Source organism: Hoplias malabaricus, chromosome 4, assembly GCF_029633855.1.
Source record: "Hoplias malabaricus isolate fHopMal1 chromosome 4, fHopMal1.hap1, whole genome shotgun sequence".
NCBI classification, from domain to species: domain Eukaryota; kingdom Metazoa; phylum Chordata; class Actinopteri; order Characiformes; family Erythrinidae; genus Hoplias; species Hoplias malabaricus.
The window spans coordinates 52,657,628-52,681,053 of record NC_089803.1 but is presented as its reverse complement, the minus strand read 5'-3'; the positions used below and the strand labels follow the sequence as shown (position 1 = coordinate 52,681,053).

General features: G+C 40.8%; 1 pseudogene; it reads left to right on the top strand.

The window, feature by feature from the left end:
• Positions 1-15,379, top strand: part of LOC136695050 (scavenger receptor cysteine-rich type 1 protein M130-like) — a 31,093-nt pseudogene extending 15,714 nt beyond the window's left edge.
• The last annotated feature ends 8,047 nt before the right edge of the window (positions 15,380-23,426 follow it).

The window sequence follows — 23,426 nt, the reverse complement described above, 5'->3', positions numbered from 1 at the left end:
TATATGTTCCCTTCAGATTCTTCTCTGGCGTTGTATGAGGGGCGAGTGCGGTTGTCTGGAGGAAGACAGTGTGAGGGGGAGGTGGAGGTGTACTTCATGCAGGACTGGAGAAGAGTTGTGTTTGAGTCCTGGAGTTTGTCTGAGGCCTCTGTGGTCTGCAGACAGCTGGGCTGTGGCTCTGTGCTCAACTTCTCCAGATACTCTCCATCCAGACCACAACACACACACACTTGTGTGTGAGGGGATTTAAATGTTCTGGGAGTGAAACTCATCTGGGGAACTACAGCAATGCAAAGACAGTAAACTGCAGCTCCAGAGAACAGCTCTCCATCACATGTTTGGGTAAGTGTAGGTATAAATAAGTAAACAAATGTGCATGTTCCTTTCCAGTTCTGATACCATTCGGGAAATTTGTAAATGTGAAATCTATTTTAGAAGCATATTTCTCCTTTACACAAAATATATGAGTCTTTGGCATCACAGTCACTCCTTCTCTGCAGCCTTTATATTTTTAATCCCTGCTGTTTCACATACTGCCCTCTCTGATGAACAGGACAGTGTGAAGCTGAAGTGTGTTTCACATAATAACAGAAGTGTCACTATGTAACAGCTAAATTTGTGTCCTCTAATTGTTTATCTCTGCTGTATACTGTGGTTTCACTATTAAAGACTTTGTCACAATATCATTAAATAAATGTGTGCAGCTGCAAAAACTTAACACAAATCTGAATACTATACAGACATAAGATCTATGATATTGCAAGGATAGGTGGTATTATATTTAGTTCTACAGTCTTTCTGTTAATCTGCATGTGTGTTAGCCCATTTCACTCAGCAGTGCTGTGTCTGATCCACTCGTACCATCACAACACATGCTAATATGCCACCACATTAAATGGTTATTACATTGTTGAGAATTATCCACCATGTGTGGATAATATGCCACCTGTGTTGGTTCTGATCATTGAAGAACAGTGTGAAAGCAGTTAGAAAATATGCAGATTACTGTCTGTATTTTTAGAATTATAAAGTACAATTGAATGGTCAGTTTAAATATTAAAGGGAGGAAAGAGTGTAAAATGTTAGTGTAGAATGTTATCTTAAAATAATGTTATCAGCCATTAACAGTTCAGTTTCAAGACTTTCTAACACTGGAGTGTGAGTGTGTGTGTGTGTGTGTGTGTGTGTTTGCAGGTAACTCAGTCCACAGCTCCATCAGACTGGTTGGTTCTGGAGGAGACTGTGCAGGAAGACTGGAGGTTTTTCACAGTGGATCATGGGGGACAGTGTGTGGTGACTTGTGGGATATTGAGGATGCACAGGTGGTGTGCAGACAGCTGCAGTGTGGAGTGGCCATCAGTGCCCCGGTACCAGCCCGGTTTGGACCTGGAACCGGACCCATATGGCTGAATGAGGTGCAGTGTGAGGGGAATGAGACGTCCCTGTGGAACTGCAGATATCAGCTGTGTGAAGAGGATGAATGTGGACACAAGGAGGATGTAGGGATTGTTTGCTCAGGTAAAGTTTCCTGAACTCTGCAAATGTAGAATATTTCAGTCCTTAGTATTTGACATTCACTATTAAATGTACAAATCACTGAACAGTGAACAGCTGTAAAGCCTTATGTTGCCATTCTTATGTTTAGTGGAAAGACAAAATCGGTTAAATGATAGTCAATGAATACTATAGACATGAAATAGTTATTGTATAACATTCACTAACAATCAGACACATTTAAAAAATCTCAATGTTATTAACCTTAACAGACTATAAGGAGATCAGACTCACTGAGGGCTGTGAGGGGAGTCTGGAAGTGTACTACAATGGAACCTGGGGGAATGTGTGTGTAAATGAGATGGATGGAAAAACAGTGAGTTTGATCTGTCAGGAGCTGAACTGTGGAAGAACTGGCAGTGAGTCCGGGGGCAGTGCAAGAGTGGGTTCAGCTCCTAACTGGCTGGATAATCTGAAATGTAGGAAACATGACTCCGCTCTGTGGAACTGTCCATCTTCCCCCTGGGGACAGAACAAATGTGATAACAGCAATGAGGTGGCTCACATCACCTGCTCGGGTAGTCTGTCCTTTTTACATTTTGTGGTGCTTATGTTCATTGACAACAACAGAAATATTTCACAGTGAACAGTGTATAATTTTGCTGAAAATATTAAGACAAACATTCACATTAATCCAAACTGATGTCTGAGAAATATTTAATGTATTTTCTTATTACAGATGCTCAAAATACACAAAGTATTCAACGTGCATCTCCAGACCTAACTCAGCACTCAGGTAAGATCTGTTCGTACACATAAATTACTTTTTGTTTACAGAAGTGCACTATCATTGTGCTTTTTAAAAATTGATTGAGAATTCAGTCTGAGTATAACTGTCTGTGATCTGTCTTGTCAAATACATCAAGAAAAAATATGTAAGAGGCAGTAAGTATTTATATAAACCATGGTCTAAAATAGCATCACTTTCCTTGGCTTTCAGTCTACGAAGGCCAGGCAGGACTCTTATGTAAACTGTTGGACAGTTTGATAATGACTCTGTGGAGGCATTGGTTATGATTATTGTTTTTGTTTTTATTATTAATTTTATTATAGTTGATACTCTGAAGGGTCCTCGGTTAGAAGGAGCTAATAATCTCAGGATACAACAGGACATTTTATATGCCAATCAATTACAGCGATTATAAACACTCTCTTATGCTATACATTTATTACATAAATACAAAACAAAAGAGAGGTTTCTAACAGCTTTAAACTGAATTCAGTTTGAAAAAGCTTAAACATACAAAGTGAAATCCTGTTAAACATTCAACTTAAAAAAACATAGTAATATTCTTAAACACTCTTGCAAAAAAATGTTTTGTGCTTTCAAAACTAAACAAGAAAATGTCTAGGAGATAATTGAAAATAAAATAAGAGACAACCACCATTTTACAGCTCTGTACCTGCACGTCGACTTTCTCACACAATAATTATCTCCACTGAATGTAAAAGTAGAAAGAATGAACAAATACGGACCCATGTGCTGTGTAACGTACTTCAGAGTGTTGTTAGTGCATTTTTAAACACAGTGCTCACCTGTAAACAGAGTTAAGATTTCTTCCAGGATTTCTCGAATGCCTCTCAGGTGAGAGGGGTAACTTTGAGACTGCTTGAGATGATCGTAGATTCAGTCTGGGGTGAATTTCTAATTCTCCACTTTCACTACATTCTGCAGTGCTAAACTTTCAGGATGGAAGCCCAAACCCACACTGTGTACTCAACTTTGCTGTCCTGTGCACTGCTGGAAAACTCTTGCAGCTTCTCTTCTACTTTTGCCTTTTCATCTCTCTTTTCTTTTCTCAAAATACTTGAGCTCCAGTGTGTGTTAGAAGGCTGACTGGTCCGGAGGGACTAAGGGAGGAGAGTCCATCCCCAGTTCTCAACTCAAATGGAAAGTTTCAGAGAATTTTTAGATTAAGAACTCCCTAAAGTTAAAAGGAGAAAGGACAAAAGAGAATTTTTTCCTGTAGAGTTTATTTCCAAAATCTTCATATCACTGAATCATTCTTTTGCAATTATAACCAAAATGACATTAACACATTTGGGTACAAAACATGATGAATCATACAGAGCTGACCAAAGTAAACAAATAAATATACAGTAAGGGCCATATACATGTCACAAATTCACAGATGGCGGACTGACGGAGATGGGCGCAAACGCTAAAACACAGTGATTTTATTTAAAGCGAACTAACAAAACAGACAGACTGACTTGAGCAAAAACAAAACTAGTAACAGGTGAAACAAACAAGGGAACAAACAAAAATGAGAAATAACTGGAGACAATAACTAGAAACAGCACGACTAGGAATTATAACAACACGAAACAAAACAACACGACTTGTAACAGGAACAACACAAAACAAATGACCGATCAAAGGAAGTGACAGAAGGGAACTTAAATACATAAACAAACGAGACACACCTGAAACAGATAACGAGGTTTAAGGACAAGGAGGCGGAACAAAGGCGGGACATGGGCGGAGACAAGGACAATAACAGACAGAGAAAACAGACATGACAGGATGAGGGCGTGACAATATACATGGACACTGACACAAATTTTTTTTTTTACCTGTTTACTGTAAACATAATCAAATTATTTTTATATAATGGATATAGACATAAAGGCCAGACTTTCAGCTTGCATTTGAGAGTATCCACATTAAAACTTAAAGGGACCAAATGTAATTGGACAGTTGACTAAAAGGCTATTTCATGAGCAGGTGTGGGCAATTTCTTCGTTATGTCATTCTCAATTAAGCAGATAAAAGGCCTGGAGTTGATTTGAGGTGTGGTGCCTGCATTTGGAAGATTTTGCTGTGAAGAAATCATGTGGAAACAGAAAAATCCCTTCAGAGAAATTGCTACAATGTTAAGAGTGGCAAAATCTACAGTTTGGTACATCCTGAGAAAGAAAGAAAGCACTGGTGAACTCATCAATGCAAAAAGACCTGGACACTGTGGTGGAAATTTTATGACAGAAAATAAGACACTCTTTGAGTCTCTGAGTCGGCATCAAGTGAGACAGCATTTATTAATTAACGTGAGAGAGAGACGTGCACGCAACGCTGTTTTTCACCTCTCTGCTGACCATTTTTGATCTGCGTCTTTTTATACATGGAAAACCCTTTGAAGTACACCATCTGTTCGCTCTTTTACATTTCAGTCATCTTTTACTGTATCCTGTTCCCAAAACTCAGAGTTTCCCACCATTTGTTTTCCCCTATCTCCTGTATTTCTAACACCTTTCCAGACGTGGCCTGTGCCTCCCCCTCTATCTCCTTGGTCTGGAGACAAAGGGAGGTGTCGATATGTTATTTGAAACACACACACACACAAGTCTGCGGTCTCACACAGAGAATTAGGAATAAAAAAATTTCAGTTTACACAAGCATGCGTGGCCATTGCTGATTAAATATCTCTATTGATTATGAATCATTTTTATAAACAAATTTCCATCACAACACCCACGGAAGACAACAGTAGTGGATGATCGCAGAATAATTTCTATGGTGAAGAGAAATCCCTTCACAAGCCAAGTGAAAAAAAAAGCCTGGCAGAACATTAAAAAGGATGAAACTCAGCATCTGGTGATGTCCATGAGTTCATGACTTCAGGCAGTCACTGCATACAAAGGGTTTTCTACCAAGTACTGTATTAGAAATGAACATTATATTTACAATCATTTACTTTGTCCAATTACTTTCGAGCCTCTGAAATAAAGGGATTGTGTTTAAAAAATGCTTTAGTTCATCTCATTTTTATGCAATCATTTTGTTCAACTGAATTAAAGCTGAAAGTCTGAACTTCAACTGCAACTGAATTGTTTTGTTCAAAATTCATTGTGGTCATATACAGAACCAAACTTTCAAAAATACATATAAACATGGTGACACAAACCACATCATTCATTTCAAGATCATCTACAACAAACTGATTATATTTGAGACAGATTCTGTAGGATGCATTATAAAAGATTATATGTTAACAAACAAAAATTTCATTTAGACTAAACATAATGTTAATCTAATGGCACCAGATTAATGGCTGGTCCATTTGGAATTATTTTTGCTCAGATATACACCATCTGGAACTACTGAGGAGATTGGATCCATTTATAAATCAGTGGGAATTAAGGAATGTTTGATTCTGTAGTTTTAAGAATCTTTGGGGTAAGCCGTTTCACAAGGAATAAAGTGTGGATTATTCCACAAATGTCTGGTTGGGGTCAAATACCTAGAGCAGATACTGTGACATAAACAAGCTTGGGGTGGCATTTTTAAGGCTCTATTATGGTTCTTAGGACCCTTATCTGTGGACCCTTTCCAGAGCTGGGAAACCGATTATCTCAGAGTCCTATCTGAGTGGTAATCTGTTCAGCAGAATTTCTGAAGATTAAATTCTCTTGAGAGAAATTCCATAATCATCCTGTGTTACAACAATAAAGGGAAGCACAAATGGATACAATAAATAAATTAATCCAAAAGCCAGTCTAAATTATTTAAATATATTTTCTCAAGCAGCCAGTGTACTTTATCTGTAAAACTGACTCTGACCCCATCTGAATGCTCTTGGTTACTTAGTATTAAAATGTTCCAGGACTTATTTAATTAATCATCTTTATTGTATCTGCTCATGTGTTCTGTGTGCGAATAGAGCATCTGCCTCTCAGACTAAGTGGGAGACATGGAAGCTGCTCTGGGAAACTTGAGGTGTATCATGACTCTCAGTGGGGGACAGTCTGTGATGATCTGTGGGACATCAGGGACGCTCAGGTGGTCTGCAGGCAGCTGGGCTGTGGTCCGGCGCTGAGGGCTGATGGGAGTGCTGTCTTTGGTGCTGGTAATGGGACTATCTGGCTGAACAGAGTGAAGTGTAGAGGGAATGAGATTCACCTGTGGGACTGTCCTCATTCCCTGAAGAACCACACTGACTGCTCCCACAGACAGGACGCTGGAGTCACCTGTGCAGGTCAGAGGAAACCACTGGACACTGGAGATTCTGAATCCCTGAATCTCAGTATTTCCACAGGACTGAGTTTAAATTGTAAGGTAGAATGACAGATAACATTTAAACTATATGATTTTGTTCTCTGTATTTACAGATATATCTGTGCCTTCTACCACTGCACTCGCAACGACATTCACCACCAGAACAGGTACCTTTTTCAACCATTAGGATTTTAGATTGGAATATGAGATTCAGTGTTTTATGCAGTTTCTGTTTTTTTATTGTTGTTTTTAGCAAGTCAGACAGAGAATTGGACAGTCTCGACTTTATCAGATGTTCCGTCCATCTATCCAGTGTCTCTCCTGGTGCTGGGAGTCATGCTCTTCCTGTCCTTAGTGCTTCTGTTTGTGCTGTTTTATCAGAACAGAGTGCTCAGGAGAGGTATAACCATCTGCATTTCCTTTACATTCTCTAAACAAGATTAGTCTTGTAACCCGTCATCTGTCTTCTCTTCTGATGAACTGCCTCCATGTTTCTCTCTGTCTCACAGTGCTCTTTAAGAGGAGACACAAGACTCAGACTGAGGCAGTGTATGAGGAGATTGACCACAGACACATCTCTAAAAGAAATGACTTAACCCAAAAAGGTGAGTGACATACAGAGTTTTTCTAACTGTACAGATGTAACACTAATGTCATTCCCAACATTCTAAGTGCATGGGGGCACCAGCCTCAGCCCTTGTCTAAGAGTTTTGTTTTAGTGTCTTTTCTTTTTTCTTTTGTGTAGTAGCGATGTATGGACTAGATTTTATAAGTGTAATATTTATATAAGTATATTTACAGACTTATATCTGTTTTCATTTATATTTTTAATTTACTTTTATATTTTTTTTCTGTTCACGTATCCAAAAAAAATTGTTTTAACTAATGTATATTCTTGACCAGTAACTATTGTAAGGATGTGGGTGTTTTATTTCTCATCACCCCTCTATTGACTAAAGTGATATTAATTGAAGTTATACTATAACAGAATTTTGGGAGTTGGGCCACGCCCACGCTCCTCCCCCCAGGCCTATTTATACCCTCCAACCTCACGTAATCTCCGTGACAATCAAGTCGCTAGTCTTGTGCTTCCTGCTTGCGTCACTGAATTGCCAACTGCTACCATGGATCTCGACCTGCTCGCCTCTGACCACGAGCTCTTCTCTCCTTCCCCTACTCGATCGCCCAACGCCACCCCGGTCATCAGCACTAGGAGACTGCGTTCGGCAGTCGTCGTGCCTGCCTCACCTGCCACTTCAGCTGCTCCAAGCTCCTCCGCACGCTCTCGTCATTCTCGCTCCACACTCACGGGTCCTGCGCGCGGACGCCGCTCCTCTCCGATTTCTCCTCCTCCCCAGCGACCTCATCGCCGCGACCAGCGCGCTCGGCAGCCCTCCTTCACCGCCAGACGAGAACGGCCCGATCCGGCTTCTCCCGCTTCTCCGTCCATCTCCGACTGGACCGTGGCGGGCCTCCAGAGAGAGCTGCGAGACCGTGGTATCCCCTTCCCTCGTTCAGCCAACAAGAGGACCATTTTTTCCCTGTTTTCGGCTCCTTCCCCGGAGGATGAGGTCTTTCCCGCTCAACCTACGCCATCGCGCCATGACGTCATTGCACCTGCGACGCGGCGCCGAGGACGCCCCGCGAGGGCCTCCCTCCCCGGCTCAGTGCCCCCTGCTGGTGCCACAAATCTGGCTCCTGTCTGCACTACTGGGCCCGACCCTGCCCCGACTTCCGTTTTTTTCTCGTTTGCCCCCCCCTTTTACGTGCTTCTGATCTTCCTGCTCTCTCTCTCCCTGCTACTACTTCTTCCACCTACCCTGTTTTTTCCCTCTTCATCCCAACCCCTTCCCTCTTCATCCCAACCCCTACCTCTCACGGGCTTGCAGTATCCCGTTCTTTATCATACCGATTCTCTCTCCGCAGGTTTTGCAAGTCAACCTCTTGCTCTGGCGCCCCGAGCTCCCGACGCCACATTCTCTCTCTTCACCACTGCTCCAGCTCCTCCTCCCAATGCTCGTGTCTTCAATCCACCCCTGGTGCAGCCCACCCTTCGTCAGCGGATTCTCCAAGGTGCGGACGTTGACCTGTTCTCTCTATTGCTTCCCTCAGCTTCCTGTACAGCACCCCGCTCCATTGACGTGGGGGACGTGACCCTTTCATTGAAGACTTCAGAGCACAGAGCTTCTAAGCTCCTCACAACTTCCGAATTTGCACTCGCATTTTCCCTCTATCGCGACGTGGTGTGCTCCTCCTTCCCTGCCCGCAGGCAGGAATTGGATGATTACCTCGCCATCGTCCTCGACCTCGCAGTCCGTTTTGGAGGCTCTGGTTTTTATGACTACCATCGGCTCTTCTCTGCACGGGCCGCTGCCCACTTGCAACAGTGGAATATTCCATCCTACTGGGGTGCACTCGACTTGGAGCTCTACTGCCGCGTTTTTGCTGGCCGAACTGCACTTTCCTGTGGGTTGTGTGGCAACCCTTCTCATCCCACTTCTGCATGCTCCCAGGTCACCCCGGCGCCCACTCTGGGCCCTAACTTTTCTTTCATCCCTGACCAGGCCCCCAGTCAGCGTATCACCAGTTCTAGCTCCCGTGATGCCCGCGGTAGACGCTTGTTCTTTCTAAATGGCTCCATGATCTGCAATAATTTCAATTCCGCTGGCTGCTTTGCATCTTCCTGCAGGTTCCTTCATGTATGCACCTACTGCGCTCAAGCCCACGCTCGGCCAAGCTGCCCCAAGTGGCCGCCTAAGTTTGGTAACAGCTGACTGATGCGTTTTCTCTCCACCCCTGTCAACGTTCCTGAGCTCGCAAGCTGCCTCTCGCACCACCCTGACCCTGCATTCGTATGTTATCTCCTTGATGGTCTATTGTTTGGTTTCTCCCCAGGTTTGGTGGTTCTGCCCGTGTCCTCGTTCCATGCCTCCAACCTTCTCTCCGCCGAATCGGAGCCTGATGTGGTTACTTCTCTTCTGGCCAAAGAAGTCTCGGAGGGTTTTATGATGGGCCCCTATTCTTCCCCCCCCATTTTCTACTTTCCGAATTAACCCCATCGGCATTGCCACTCGAAAATATTCTGGTAAGAAGCGGCTCGTCATCGACTTATCAGCCCCGCGCGGTTCTTCTGTGCCCTCAATAAACAGTCTCGTGCCCAGCTCGGAATTTTCCCTCTGCTATGCTTGGGTCGACGATGCCATATCACTGATTAAGCTCCTTGGCCGCGGCACTTGGCTGGCTAAAGCGGACGTGGTCTCCGCCTTCAAAATCATTCCCCTCCATCCTGACTTCTGGCACCTGTTTGGGGTGAAATGGCGGGGACAATTCTACTTCGCAGTTCGACTGACCTTCGGCTGTAAGAGCAGCCCCAAGATTGTTGACACACTCACCGAGGCTTTTTCATGGATCCTCCTTAACGTCTATGATGTCCCGTATGTGGTACACCTCCTGGATGATTTCTTGGTCCTTGACTCGCCGTCCTCCCCTCCGGCCCGCTGCATCACTTCTCTCACTGCTGCTTTCCATCGCCTGGACATTCCTTTGTCTTCCGAGAAAACCATCGGCCCCACCACCTCGCTTGAGTTCTTGGGCATCTTTCTGGATTCAGTTTCTTTTAGTGCTTCACTCCCACACGACAAGCTGGCCCGCATTACTGAATTCCTCTCTGAATTTCTTTCTCTTCGACGTGTCACCAAGCGACAACTCCTCTCCCTTCTGGGGCATCTTAATTTCGCTATGAGTGTTGTCCCACAAGGTCGTTCCTTCATCTCTCATTTGCTGCACCTAGCCTCTTCAGCCTCTTCTCTCTCTCAGTTAATATCCCTGGACCAAGCCTGTGCTTCAGAGCTACAATTCTGGTTGTTCCTCCGCAGATGGAATGGCATCTCTTTCTTTTACAATGACGCACTAGCTAACCCAGAGGATGTTGATTTGTTCGTCGACGCAGCCCCGTCCGTGGGGTGTGGAGGTTTTTACAAGGGACACTGGTTCCGCTAGACTGTGGTGACTCCATTGCGCTCCGCGAACTCTTTCCGGCTGTCATTGCTGCAGTTCTTTGGGGACATGAATGGACCGGCCGAGTTATCCTTCTCCATTCAGATAATGAATCAATCGTTCATATTATTAATAAAGGACGCTCCAGTTCGCTCAGTCTCATGCCATTCGTCCGCCGCCTCACTTGGCACTCAGTCGTCTATCAATTTCTATTAAAAGCTGTTTACATTCCTGGTCACATTAACCCTATTGCTGACTCTGTCTCGTTTCCAATTTCAGAAGTTCAAGCTATTGGCTCCACAGTCCGACCTGCATCCTACTCCCGTTCCACCATTTTCGGACCTCATCTTCCATCTTCCCACACACTCAGCAATCTGACTCTAAGATCCCAGGATTTAATCCTGAAATCTCTGGCACCAAACACCTTGTCTACTTACTGGACTGGATGGCAGTGCTTTCGACGCTTCCATCATATACACTCTATACCGTTCCCTTCTTCTGATCTACACTCTTTCACAGCATTCCTCTCATTCACTAGCTCTCAATTTTCTATTCGTTCATCAACTTTAAAAAGCTATACAGCCGCTATTAATTTCTTTTTCAAACTGATTTACGGCTCTCCCCATCCGTTTACTAATCATCACCAAGTCACTCTGCTTCTTAAAGGATTAAGAAGAACTGAACCTCATCATCTACCTCAACGCATGCCAATCTCTTCTCACATTCTTTACAGCTGCCTAACTACCCTGCGATCCGGTTACGTATCACCAACTACCGATGCCACCCTCGAAGCCATGTTCCTTTTAGCGTTTTTTGGCTTCCTCCGTTGCTCTGAATTCACAACCCCGTCTTCCATCCACCATAATTCTCTTCACCCTTGTTTTTTTTGACCTACTCATACTTGATCCAAACACACTCGTCTTTACTATTAAACACAGTAAAACAGACCAATTTCACAATTCTTCTCAAATATTTCTCTTTAAACTCCCTTCCCCTATAAGCTTCTATGAACCTCTTGCACGCTACCTCCAGCTTAGATTATCCCAAGGTGCCTCCCATTCCGATCCATTGTTTACAACCGAATCGGGTTTGGTCGCCACTCGCCACTGGTTTCAGTCCCACTTACGACAAATCCTTTCACGTAGTAATCTTAACCCATCACATTTTTCCACTCACTTTTTCAGGATCGGTGCTGCCTCTACAGCTTACCATCAAGGCCTTTCAGATCATACCATTTAGACACTCGGCCGATGGACCTCGCAAGCACATCATTTATACATCCGCACCCATATCCGTGATCTTTTCAAAGCTCACCAACGTATCGCTTCCCTGTAACTTTTGGGGGCCTGGTTCTACACACTCAAAACCGCGCTGAACTCCATCCCAAATTCCTCTGAGTTCGCCCCCCCGTTCCAAACTATAGGGCATGGACCATACTAGCAAATTGTGGGTGATTTAGATTGGGAGCATGTTTCATAACTGTACTTCTCTCCTCTAAAAGAAAACCTCCTCTATGAAGCACAGCATTCAGGATATGAGGATGTGGATGAGAAGCTTCTCTCAGGTAAAAATAAATCCCTTCCACTGAGACATTTTGCAGTCTGTATTTAGGAAATAGCAATGAAAAATATATTAAACTAAGTTTTGATAAGTCTACATTTACAGTATACATTTACAAGAGTTACATTTACATTTATGCATTTGGCAGACGCTTTTATCCAAAGCGACTTACAAAAGAGGATCTAACATTCAAACTACAGCACAATTTATACAATTTACCTTACATTGAGTGCAATATGCCAGGAAGTGATAAGTGCATTAAAGAAAGACATTCAGTGCAAGAGATACTCTCAGAAGAGCTGGGTCTTCAATGATTTCTTGAATGCGGAGATGGTTTCTGTTGCTCTGATAGTGCTTGGAAGCTCGTTCCACCAGCGTGGTACCAGAGATGAGAATAGCATTGACTGACCTGTACGGGGGGTTGGCCGTGTTAATTGGCGCTCCTTTGAGGAACGGAGAGTGAGAACTGAGGGCTGACCGATTGCTTTGGCATCTTTAAGAGCTTCCATTACTGACAGAAGCGCAGTTTCCTTTGAGTGGCCGCTCTTGAAGCCGGATTGGTTAGAGTCAAGAAGGTTATGTAGGGAGAGGAATTTTGTTGCCTGCCTAGACAGCTCTTTCAATGATTTTAGACAGGAAGGGGAGGAGAGAGACTGGTCGGTAATTCCCTACTATAGAAGGAGCAAGAGAAGGTTTTTTGAGTAGAGGTCTTACCTGAGCTTGCTTGAAGGTGTTTGGAAATGTTCCAGAGGTTAGTGAAGAATTGATTACATGAGTGGCTGCGGACGCAATGGACGGAGTGGTTTGCAGTAGGGTGGTAGGAATGGGATCCAGTGGACAGGATGTAGGACGGCTGCCTCTAAGAAGATTTGATACCTCGTCTTCTGTGAGAGGAGTGAAAGAAGGGAAGGAAGCAGTAGGTTTAGGTTTAGCAGGATTCAAAGGGAGAGCTGGAGGCTGTGTAGAAGGGTCAGAAAACCGGCTGCTAATTGCAGCAACTTTGCTGGTGAAGAAGTCAGCAAATGCGTCAGCAGTGAGGTTGGTTGCAGGGGGTGGAGGTGGAGGGTTCCCACTGATTCCGTGTGAATTTGGTTGATTTGTCAGTTTGATTTGTGTAGAGAAATGACTGTCTCATTCTTAATAAAGTGTTTTCATTTTTCCAGAAAAGTCAGTGACTGATAAAAAGACAGAATATTATGATGATGCTGTCACCAGTGGTCTGACAGGTGTGTTACAGTATTAAATAATAATATGTGTTTTGTTACTTTTACATTAAACCACAAGGTAAAAACATAATTTCACTGTTTGTAAAATCAGTTTGTGTTTATTTGACTTTGGTGAAACAGAAAAGGAGGGCACAGGAGAGAACTATGATGATGTCATCACTGCAGGCCTTATCTCTTATAGTACACCAAGTGACGGTGAGGTGCAGTCAAATTGTAGAGACAGAATTTTAAAGGGTTCACAATTTTTAGTCTGATTGTAGACGACATAGACTGTAGTTTAAAGACTATAACAAACTAAACAAAGAAAACTATTGATAGAAATTATTCAATTAATGTTGAATAGTTAAATAGAGAGTGATCATAACGATTATTATAGATCTTATGTGGAGCTTTGCTGTCTTCTATAACTTTAAATGTAGCCACCACTGTTCATTAACTATGTGTGTGTTTTGGGGCAGAGGATCTAACAGAGATGACTTATGATGACATCATCAGTGCTGATCTGAACTCTGGAGGAGCAGGTAGGACTTGTAATGGAGCAACACTGTAATCTCCAACATGAACACAGTCCCTGATGAAACTGAGACTGATTTAATGACATTTATTTCTACATTTGGACAGAAGACATGACAGAGAACTATGATGACGCTGTTCCCACTGAACCAAGCTCCAACATCGAGACAAGTAATGTTTCCTTCATGTTCATAAATAATGTTAAAGTGAAGCTTGAGTAAAGTTAAAATGTCAGCTTTGTTTATTCTTACTCAATAACAGCAGCGGCGGTCACTGAAGCTGGAAGGAAGTGGCAGTGCTTGTAGACAGGATCTCATTAGAGCTAAGGGACTGTTTAAGTGCAATGTGGAAGAGAAGGCCTTGGGTCGGGTGACTTATGGACAGCTTTTAGTAATGCCATACCACTAGAGAGAAGGCAAATGATGACTGAATTTATTCACAAGTAGAAAGAGGAGGCAATGTGCACAGCAACATCACAGAAAAAAACATGTTGTGACATCCCTCCAACACCGCAAAATCTTGGACAGTGGGTAGGTGAAGAACCTAGTTGTGGCACGCTGAAGCATATTCAAGGTTAGTTTGTCACAGGGGAGGTATACATGGAGATGTAATCAGGTGCTAAGGGTTTTAGCAGGTTTGTTGGACAGCACACGCTTAGAGGTAAATGCATCAACAAGTGGTTGCAGTAGTAAAGTAATTAGGTTTGTGCTTGAGGGGGTAACGTATTCAAAAGCATGTGCAGGGTATAAGTATTGGTAGATGGGGTGAAGCGCGAGATTGGAAATTGCAGAAATTGCAAAACGGCAGGTCCCAGTGTGCATTGCATTAACTACACTGAGGTCAGACATGGTGCTGTACTCTGAAAGTAAATGGATAGGTACTCTCTTAGTCACCAGGGAGGCCAGTGTGGATTTACGGTTCTCGAGGCTTGTGGGTAAGATAGGACTGTAAAACTAGCTTGAATTGGGTGGGTCTGGGACACCAGACTTCACTGTTGAGCCTTCTGGAGGTTTCTTGGGGAGGTGCCTACCTGATGACCCCTGTGAAGAGCTAGAGATGCAGTGGGTGATTTGAGTACTCATGCCATGGGATCAATGAGGAACTGTAGTTGTTATAGGTAGCTGTTTGCTGATTGGATCATAAATGGCCACAGCAGTTGTAGGTGTAGGATTTAAACAACAGAAATTTTGAGGCTGCAGGTAGGAAGAGGGTGGTGTGGGCCCTATGTGAAGCTCTAATGGATTGACATAGGATATTTGACATCTTGTCCAGTGTAAGATTATAATTACTGATCTCCATGTTGGTGCAGTGTACGCAGCAGGGAGTTACGATGATACTATTTTTCAGTTTGGAGTGGAGTAATGTTTCAAATTGCAAAGCAATAAAATGAAATCATTCCATTATACTCATTATTTTCTTTAGAATATGGGAAAATACAACTGCTTCTATTATTGTTTTTTTAGGTGGTGAAGCTGTACTTCACTATATGACAAACAAAAGAACATTTTGAAGAAGTTAAAGAAGAAAAAAGAAAACTAGGCAAGCCTAGTTTTTCCGGACCACCATTAGCCATATAGCCACTGTCAAAGAGGTGTTTCTGGCATTTCAAAAATAGGAAAGCCCAAAATACCTAGGAGGAGCAAAATTTTATTTAAAAATAAATACTAGTTGGGCCACCAAAGATCAAAGAAGACCAAGAACATTTTGTTGACAAGCAAAGGCTCATTTAGCTTTTTACATTATGACTAAAATATCTGAAAGTCATAATACATATTTTGGTATTCTACAGGCTAAATAGTCACTAAGGTCAAAACATTAATACTTACAAACCGGATTCCAAAAAAGTTGAGACACTAAACAAATTGTGAATAAAAACTGAATGCAATGATGTGGAGGTGTCAACATCTAATATTTTATTCAGAATATAACACGAATCACAGATCAAAAGTTTAAACTGAGAGAATGTATCATTTTAAGAGAAAAATATGTTGTTTCAAAATTTCATGGCATCAACAAATTCCAAAAAAGTTGGGATAAGGCCATTTTTTACCACTGTGTGTCACCCCCCCCCCTTCGTCTTACAACACTCAACAGACGTCTGGGGACAGAGGAGACCAGTTTCTCAAGTTTAGAAATAGGAATGCTCTCCCATTCATGTCTAATACAGGCCTCTAACTGTTCAATCGTCTTGGGCCTTCTTTGTCGCACCTTCCTCTTTATGATGCGCCAAATGTTCTCTATAGGTGAAAGATCTGGACTGCAGGCTGCCATTTCAGTCCCCGGACCCTTCTCCTACGTAGCCATGATGTTGTGATTGCTGCAGAATGTGGTCTGGCATTATCTTGTTGAAAAATGCAGGGTCTTCCCTGAAAGAGATGACGTCTAGATGGGAGCATATGTTGTTCTAGAACCTGAACATAGTTCTCTTCATTAATGGTGCCTTTCCAGACATGCAAGCTGCCCATGCCACAAGCACTCATGCAACCCCATACCATCAGTGATGCAGGCTTCTGAACGGAGCGTTGATAACAACTTGGGTTATCCTTGTCCTCTCTGGTCCGGATGACATGGCGTCCCAGTGTTCCATAAAGAACTTCAAATCGTGACTCATCTGACCACAGAACAGTCTTCCATTTTGCCACACTCCATTTTAAAAGACCCCTGGCCCAGTGCAAACGTCTGAGCTTGTGGAGCTTGGTAAGAAATGGCTTCCTCTTTGCACTGTAGAGTTTCAGCTGGCAACGGCGGATAGCACGGTGGATTGTGTTCACTGACAATGCTTTCTGAAAGTATTCCTGAGCCCATTCTGTTATTTCCTTGACAGTGGCATTCCTGTTTGAGGTGCAGTGACGTTAATGGGGCCAGAGATCACGAGCAACCAGTAGAGTTTTACGGCCTTGACCCTTACGCACAACAATTGTTCCAGATTCTCTGAATCTTTTGATGATGTTATGCACGGTTGATGATGATAACTTAAAAGTATTTGCTATTTTACACTGGGTAACACCATTCTGGTATTGCTGCACTATCTTTCTGCGCAACAATAGTGTAATTGGTGATCCTCTTACCATCTTGGCTTCAGAGAGACACTGACACTCTGAGAAGCTCTTTTTATACCCAATCATGTTGTCAATTGACCTAATTGGTGTTAATTGGTCTTCCAGCTGTTCATTATATGCTCAATTTCCTTTTTCCAACCACTTTGTCAGGCACGAGGAGGTGTGGACTGACTTAGGCGGACGCACATGCTAAAACACAACAAGCTTTATTTACAAAAGAATAACAAAACGGATAGACTTTTCGACAGAAAGGAAACACGATGACTAGAAAACAATGACGGATAAACAGTGGAGACATACAAACTTGATAACGAGACAGAGGTAACAACATGGATCGAAACAGGGAAGAACGAATGAGAACAAGTACAAAGACAATACAAAGAACAAATGAACGACGACAGGAAGTGAGGGAAGGGGACTTAAATACAAAACACAGACGAGACACACCTGAGACAAATAACGAGGGTGACGAACAAGGAGGCGGAACAAAGGCGGGACTAGAACAACAACAAAACAAAGCCATGTGCTGAGAAAACAGACTAGATGGGACGAGGGTGTGACACACTTATTGCTACTTGTGCCAACTTTTTGGGGATTTGTTGACACTGTGAAATTTTGAATCAATATATTTTTCCTTTAAAATGTTACATTTATTCAGATTAAACTTTTAATCTGTCATCTATGTTCTATTACGAATAAAATGTTGACATTTGCCATCTCCACATCATTGCATTCCGTTTTTATTCACAATTTGTTTAGTGTCCCAACTTTTTTGGAATCCGGTTTGTATTTAACCCTCTTTAGCTCTGTACAGTTCAGTACAATTCAGCAATGTAGATGTAAATTAAATGTAGATGTCGGAGAGGCTGCAAAACCTAAACTAAACTGACAAACAACTGAAACTTGACTCTACTCATGTTCAAATGCCAGAGTAGTGACATATTAACAAATACAAACAACAACAATGTAACAAAGTACTGGTGATGTATTCACTGTTACAGGTGAATTTCAGTCCAACCGTCAGAAGCCTCACCTCAGTAGAGATTTTTAATTTGTTTGATGGGCATATTGTGTAAAAGAAATTGGGCCTCGTTACAGCAACAACACAAATACTTACTGCATGTGCTATTCTCTGTCATTAATCATACACAAACATCTAACACCCATTAACATTTTACTAGTGTTTATATAGTGTTTTTAAGATACATATTGAATATATTTTCATTTTGTTCTGGTTTACTTATTTTTTATATTTTTTCTGTTTTAAAAGCGAATGTTAATTTGCTCAAATGTTGCTGAGACTAACTGCAATGGTTCTTTTAAAGCTGTTGAGATATATATATATATATATATATATATATATATATATATATATATATATATTATCTTTACAATTATATTTATTCATTTATAGGTTAAGAGATGACATAGAGGAACAGAGGTGGATCATGTGACTGAATGTCTACAACCAGTGCCTTTCCTCAGGAGATTACATTCAGACTTATTCAGATTATATTGTTGATCACAGTTCACAGTGGTGTATGGAGCAGAAACATTCATTCATTCTGCCTTTACAGATTAGATACAGTGCGATTAACACTCCCCAGGGTACCTAACTAGTATGTTTTTATCCCTTTATTTTCTGTGTGTTACCCGACTCAGTCACTAGAAACATACAAGTGTTCTAGTAAATCTCCAAAATGGCTATGTTTCAGGAGATATCACCATGTTTTTTATGCAGCATGACTTTTCACATAATTCAAAAATATAAAAAAGATCATTTCCGTGTGCAAAGTTAAGTTTACTGATTTATTTCCTTTTACTTTTATGTCTTAATGTTTCTCATTATGTGTATTTTATTATTATATCTGTATTCTTATTATGGCTTACATCATGAAAATGTTTTTATGTGATTTATTTAAATTTAGATGTTTAAGGAGGAATCATCTGTTTGTTTTAAGATTATATTTATTTAATTTTGGATTAAAACTGTAAATTAAACTCTATATATTTTCAGTATAAAATTTAAACTGACAACTTTCCTCAGTCAGATGCAGTGAGGAAAGTGTTGTACTTTTATAAAAGTGTAAGAGCTGCTCAGTGAACTCATTGTTTTAGAGATGCATTTTTGTCATTGGTAATTAAAACTAAGCAGCCACTATTTACTGTTAATGAACCTTTCATAAACCTGTATTGATAATAAGATTTGCATGTTGATATATTGCTTATTTTTCTTATTAATTCAATTTGTAATGTGTACATTTCATACTTTAGTTTTAGAGACATTTCTGTTTTTTATTGTTGTTTTTGGTTTTCAAAATTATTAAAAAATATATATATTTATTTTATTTTAACTTCTGTGTCACTTTTTATAAAATCTTTCTTCTTTGAAGTGCATTGTGTGACAATAAATGTTTACCATTGTGTATATTTATGAGAAATTCTGGCCCTGTTTTAGTCTCTAATAACTGTGTTAACAATAATGCAACAGTAATTTGGCAACATTCCAGTGATTCATTAACTGCTGGAGATGGATTTCGGTCTAAATGCCTTTTATAACAGTTATTAATATATTACATTAGTGTGCACTGAACATGGGCATCTCTCTCTCTCTCTCTCTCTCTCTCTCTCGCTGTATCTCTCTCTCTCTCTGTATCTCTCTGTATCTCTCTCGTTAAAGCCCACAATGCTCCTCTGGCTAAGAACCAACTGGATGTTCAGTGTTACGTTCGTAAAGTTAGTGTGATTGATAATCAGCGTGTCCTGACACAGCTTTCTCTTAAACTGCAGCTCCGGCGATCCTGACCTCTGTTCCCCTTAAGATCCTGACCTCTGTTCCCGACCTCTGTTCCCGACCTCTGTTCCCCTTAAGAACCTGACCTCTGTTCCCCTTAAGATCCTGACCTCTGTTCCCCTTAAGAGCCTGACCTCTGTTCCCCTTAAGAGCCTGACCTCTGTTCCCCTTAAGAGCCTGACCTCTGTTCCCCTTAAGATCCTGACCTCTGTTCCACCTAAAAACTACAATTTCCTTTTTGGAGTAATTCAAATAAAATCTGATTAATTTGTTCATAAAGTGAGTCTTTGACTTCAGCTAAACCACACAGGGAGTTCTCACTGTACAGATAAACACACACTGCCTCACACAGAATACTTTAAATTAAGCCACATATTTATTACAGGCTTAAAATAAGAGAGTTTTAGCACCAAAAATATCAAACACGGTCTGAGCAGGTTCACCCAGGCTTGGATATTTTAACTGCGATTATCAAACCAACAGATTTCATAAGTAAATTCTGCTTGACCTAGTGTTGTTGAGAAATACAGCCTTGCCCTTACACTTTACTATATCTTACTCGGGACAAAGGTTCTTTGAAGAGAAGTGGTATTTAAAGTATTGTGTTGAAAATGTTAAACTCTGAAAATATGGCACTAGATTTTGTTGGGGTCCAACACTAAAATCTGTGTTATTCTGATATGTGGCCCTCAGTGTCTGAACCAAACCTTGTTCTACTGAGAAATACAAGTATATGGTCTTTTTAAGGAAACCTGAGGATTTAACACACATATAGTGTTATATAGGCCTTTGCACTCTAACACAACATATTATACTGGGCAAACAGGTTAAACTAATGTTCTTCTGATATTTCAGAAATAAATATACTTTACTAAAATGAGTGTTGTTGAGGAATTTAACTTTGTGCTCACACTTTAATAATATAATATTCATTATTCTTAAAGATAAATGGCATATTAATGTAAATTTACTCTGAACCATAAGAAATACATTTTGATCTCTGTGAAAAGAGAAAATCAAACACTCTGGTTTTAATGTCTGTACTAGACACAGTGATACTGTACTTTTTGAGCTGACAATTTATAAATACTGTATTATACATTTTTTATTATTTAAAGTGTCATTTTCAGATAATCTGAAAAACATTGTGAGAAGCTAAATTTTCTTAGAAATTAAATGTGTAGTTTTTCCACGGTATGGAAGTTGTGTTCCTATTTCGCCATTTAGCGGCGACAGAATGCAACTAGAACAGCATTTAAAGTGAAAGAGAAAATTCGAATGAATTGATTTGGATCCTTTGTGTCCCGGATGTGTATCTGAATTGTGTAACTCGTATTTTGGTGTCTGAATTTCGTCTACCGAATTTGAGCAACTTCGAAATATATTGTTAGAATTTTTTTAAGCTTGAATTTTTTTATTTGAATTTATTAGACTTGAATAATTACAGTGAAAACGTGTTCTTGAAAATTCACGAGTTCTATTCAAGAGCAATTATATTCAGATGCATAATTGCGAAGCAGAATATTCAGAGGTGGAATTCTGAAGACTTAAATTCAAAAGCAACATAATTCAGATGCATAATTTCAGTGCAAAAAGAAAATAAATAAAAATTCAGTGCTACAAATTCAAAGGTGGTAATATTTCAAAGTCTGATGAGACAGATTTGCTCCATAAATATTCTGGCTCTTTGGAGAAGAGTAAAATAACACAACACGAATCTATCTGAAATATTTCCACATGATATAACATTCCTGCATCTTGTAGTGTCTATGATTTTCAGTTAAACTCTTACTGTTCTTAAGGAGAGAGGAGAAGCTGTTTACTGTGGCTACAGTCACTTTTTACAGCGGGATGAGTCTGAGTGGCGTTTGGGTTCCAAAACTAATCACTCAATATAACTAAAGCCTGTGTGGCTGAATGCAGTTAAATCATCACAGAAATGTTGTAACATTTACCGTGCAACATTAAAGCTCTTCTCCACTGGAGTGTTTCCTCTCTCTGAAGTCAGTCTCCTGTTAGTTGATGACTTTCTTACCAAACAACTCAGTGTTTCTTTCTTCACACACACACACACACACACACACACACACACACACACACACACACATACATCTCTAGAAACAAAGGTGGAGTTCTGTTCATGAACGTCACATTCTTCTGATAAATATGGAAAAAGAAGATAAGACTTCTCTGATTTGTCACTGACCGTGTTTGATTATTTCCTCTTCTCTTTCTAATAAGGTCATAAGTAGCGTGATTGGCGGTTGGGGGGAACACTCCCCAACCTTCTCTCTCCCTGTCTCTGAGTTTCTTCAGTCTCTGGGGGAGAGCAGGTGAAGTGTGTTCTGCTGCTGAGTTCAGTGGACTGTGTGGAGTTCAGAGGGAGATGGACAGCTGTGTGACTCTCATACTTCTGTTCTCTACATTCACACTCACCACAGCTGGTAAGTAAACATCATGACAATAATGAGAGCTTAATTGATTTTACAAGTGTATGTGTGTACATTAATGTTTGTTTAAAGAATTAAGTTCCTAGTTCATAAACACTAGTTCACATAAATCACATTAATGTAGCACACAGGCCATTTTCAGTGTTACCGATGTGGCTTAATTGTCGCTGTTTTTTTTTTTTTAACATACAGTACTCTGCAAGATTATGAGACTTAAAAAGCTATTTATCTGAGCAGTAAATGTTTATTTACTAAAAACAAACAAACAACAAATAACGCCAACATTAGAATAAAACCAAATAACATTATTCCAGTGTGATATTCTGTGTGTGAATGTGTGAACTTTTTCCAAATCTCTCCTTTTGGCAGTCCGTATTATTTGAGTTTATCATCCAATACCTATTTTTACTAGTTAACAAATAATTATTTTCAGTGATGTGTGCTGTTGTTTTAACAAATTCATGCAATCAAAGAGAATCTGAACAAAACATTGTTCTTCAAACTCACTCACTCAAATTCTTTTTCTAATTTGTTTTATATTAATTATGTTTTTGTATTTAATGTGATTATATATAACTTTATACAAGCACCAACTCTCTCTCTGTCTCTCTCTCTCTCTCTCTCTCTCTCTCTCTCTCATAGACAATGTGAGGTTGGTAAATGGAGGCAGTCGCTGTGTTGGGAGAGTGGAGATTCTTCACAATGGAGAGTGGGGAACAGTGTGTGATAATGGTTGGGGTGGGTATGATGGAAAAGTGGTGTGTAGAGAGCTGAACTGTGGGGAGGCTGTGCATACAGTGGGTCGAGCTTTCTTTGGAGAGGGATCAGGTCAAATCTGGATGAATAATGTGGGCTGTAGAGGATCAGAGTCGACACTGAAAAACTGTAGATCAGATGGATGGGGTAAACACAACTGTGGTCATTATGAAGATGCTGGCGTTATCTGCTTAGGAAATCCTCTCCTTACATCCATTGGTAATGACCCCACAGCACAGTGTTAATGTAGTAAATGTAGTTAAATATTTTGTTTTCATTTAAAAACTCAACTTGAATTAAGTAATACTTCACATATGATGTATGATTTATAAGGGCATATGATGTGATGCATACAGTACTATTGCTCTGATTCTGTCTATATTTGTCTTTATATTTCTGCATTCCTCACCTCCTCTCCTTGCAGAAAGTGTGCGGTTGGTGAATGGAAGCAGTCGCTGTGCTGGGAGAGTGGAGGTTCTTCACAGAGGACAGTGGGGGACAGTGTGTGATGATTATTGGGAT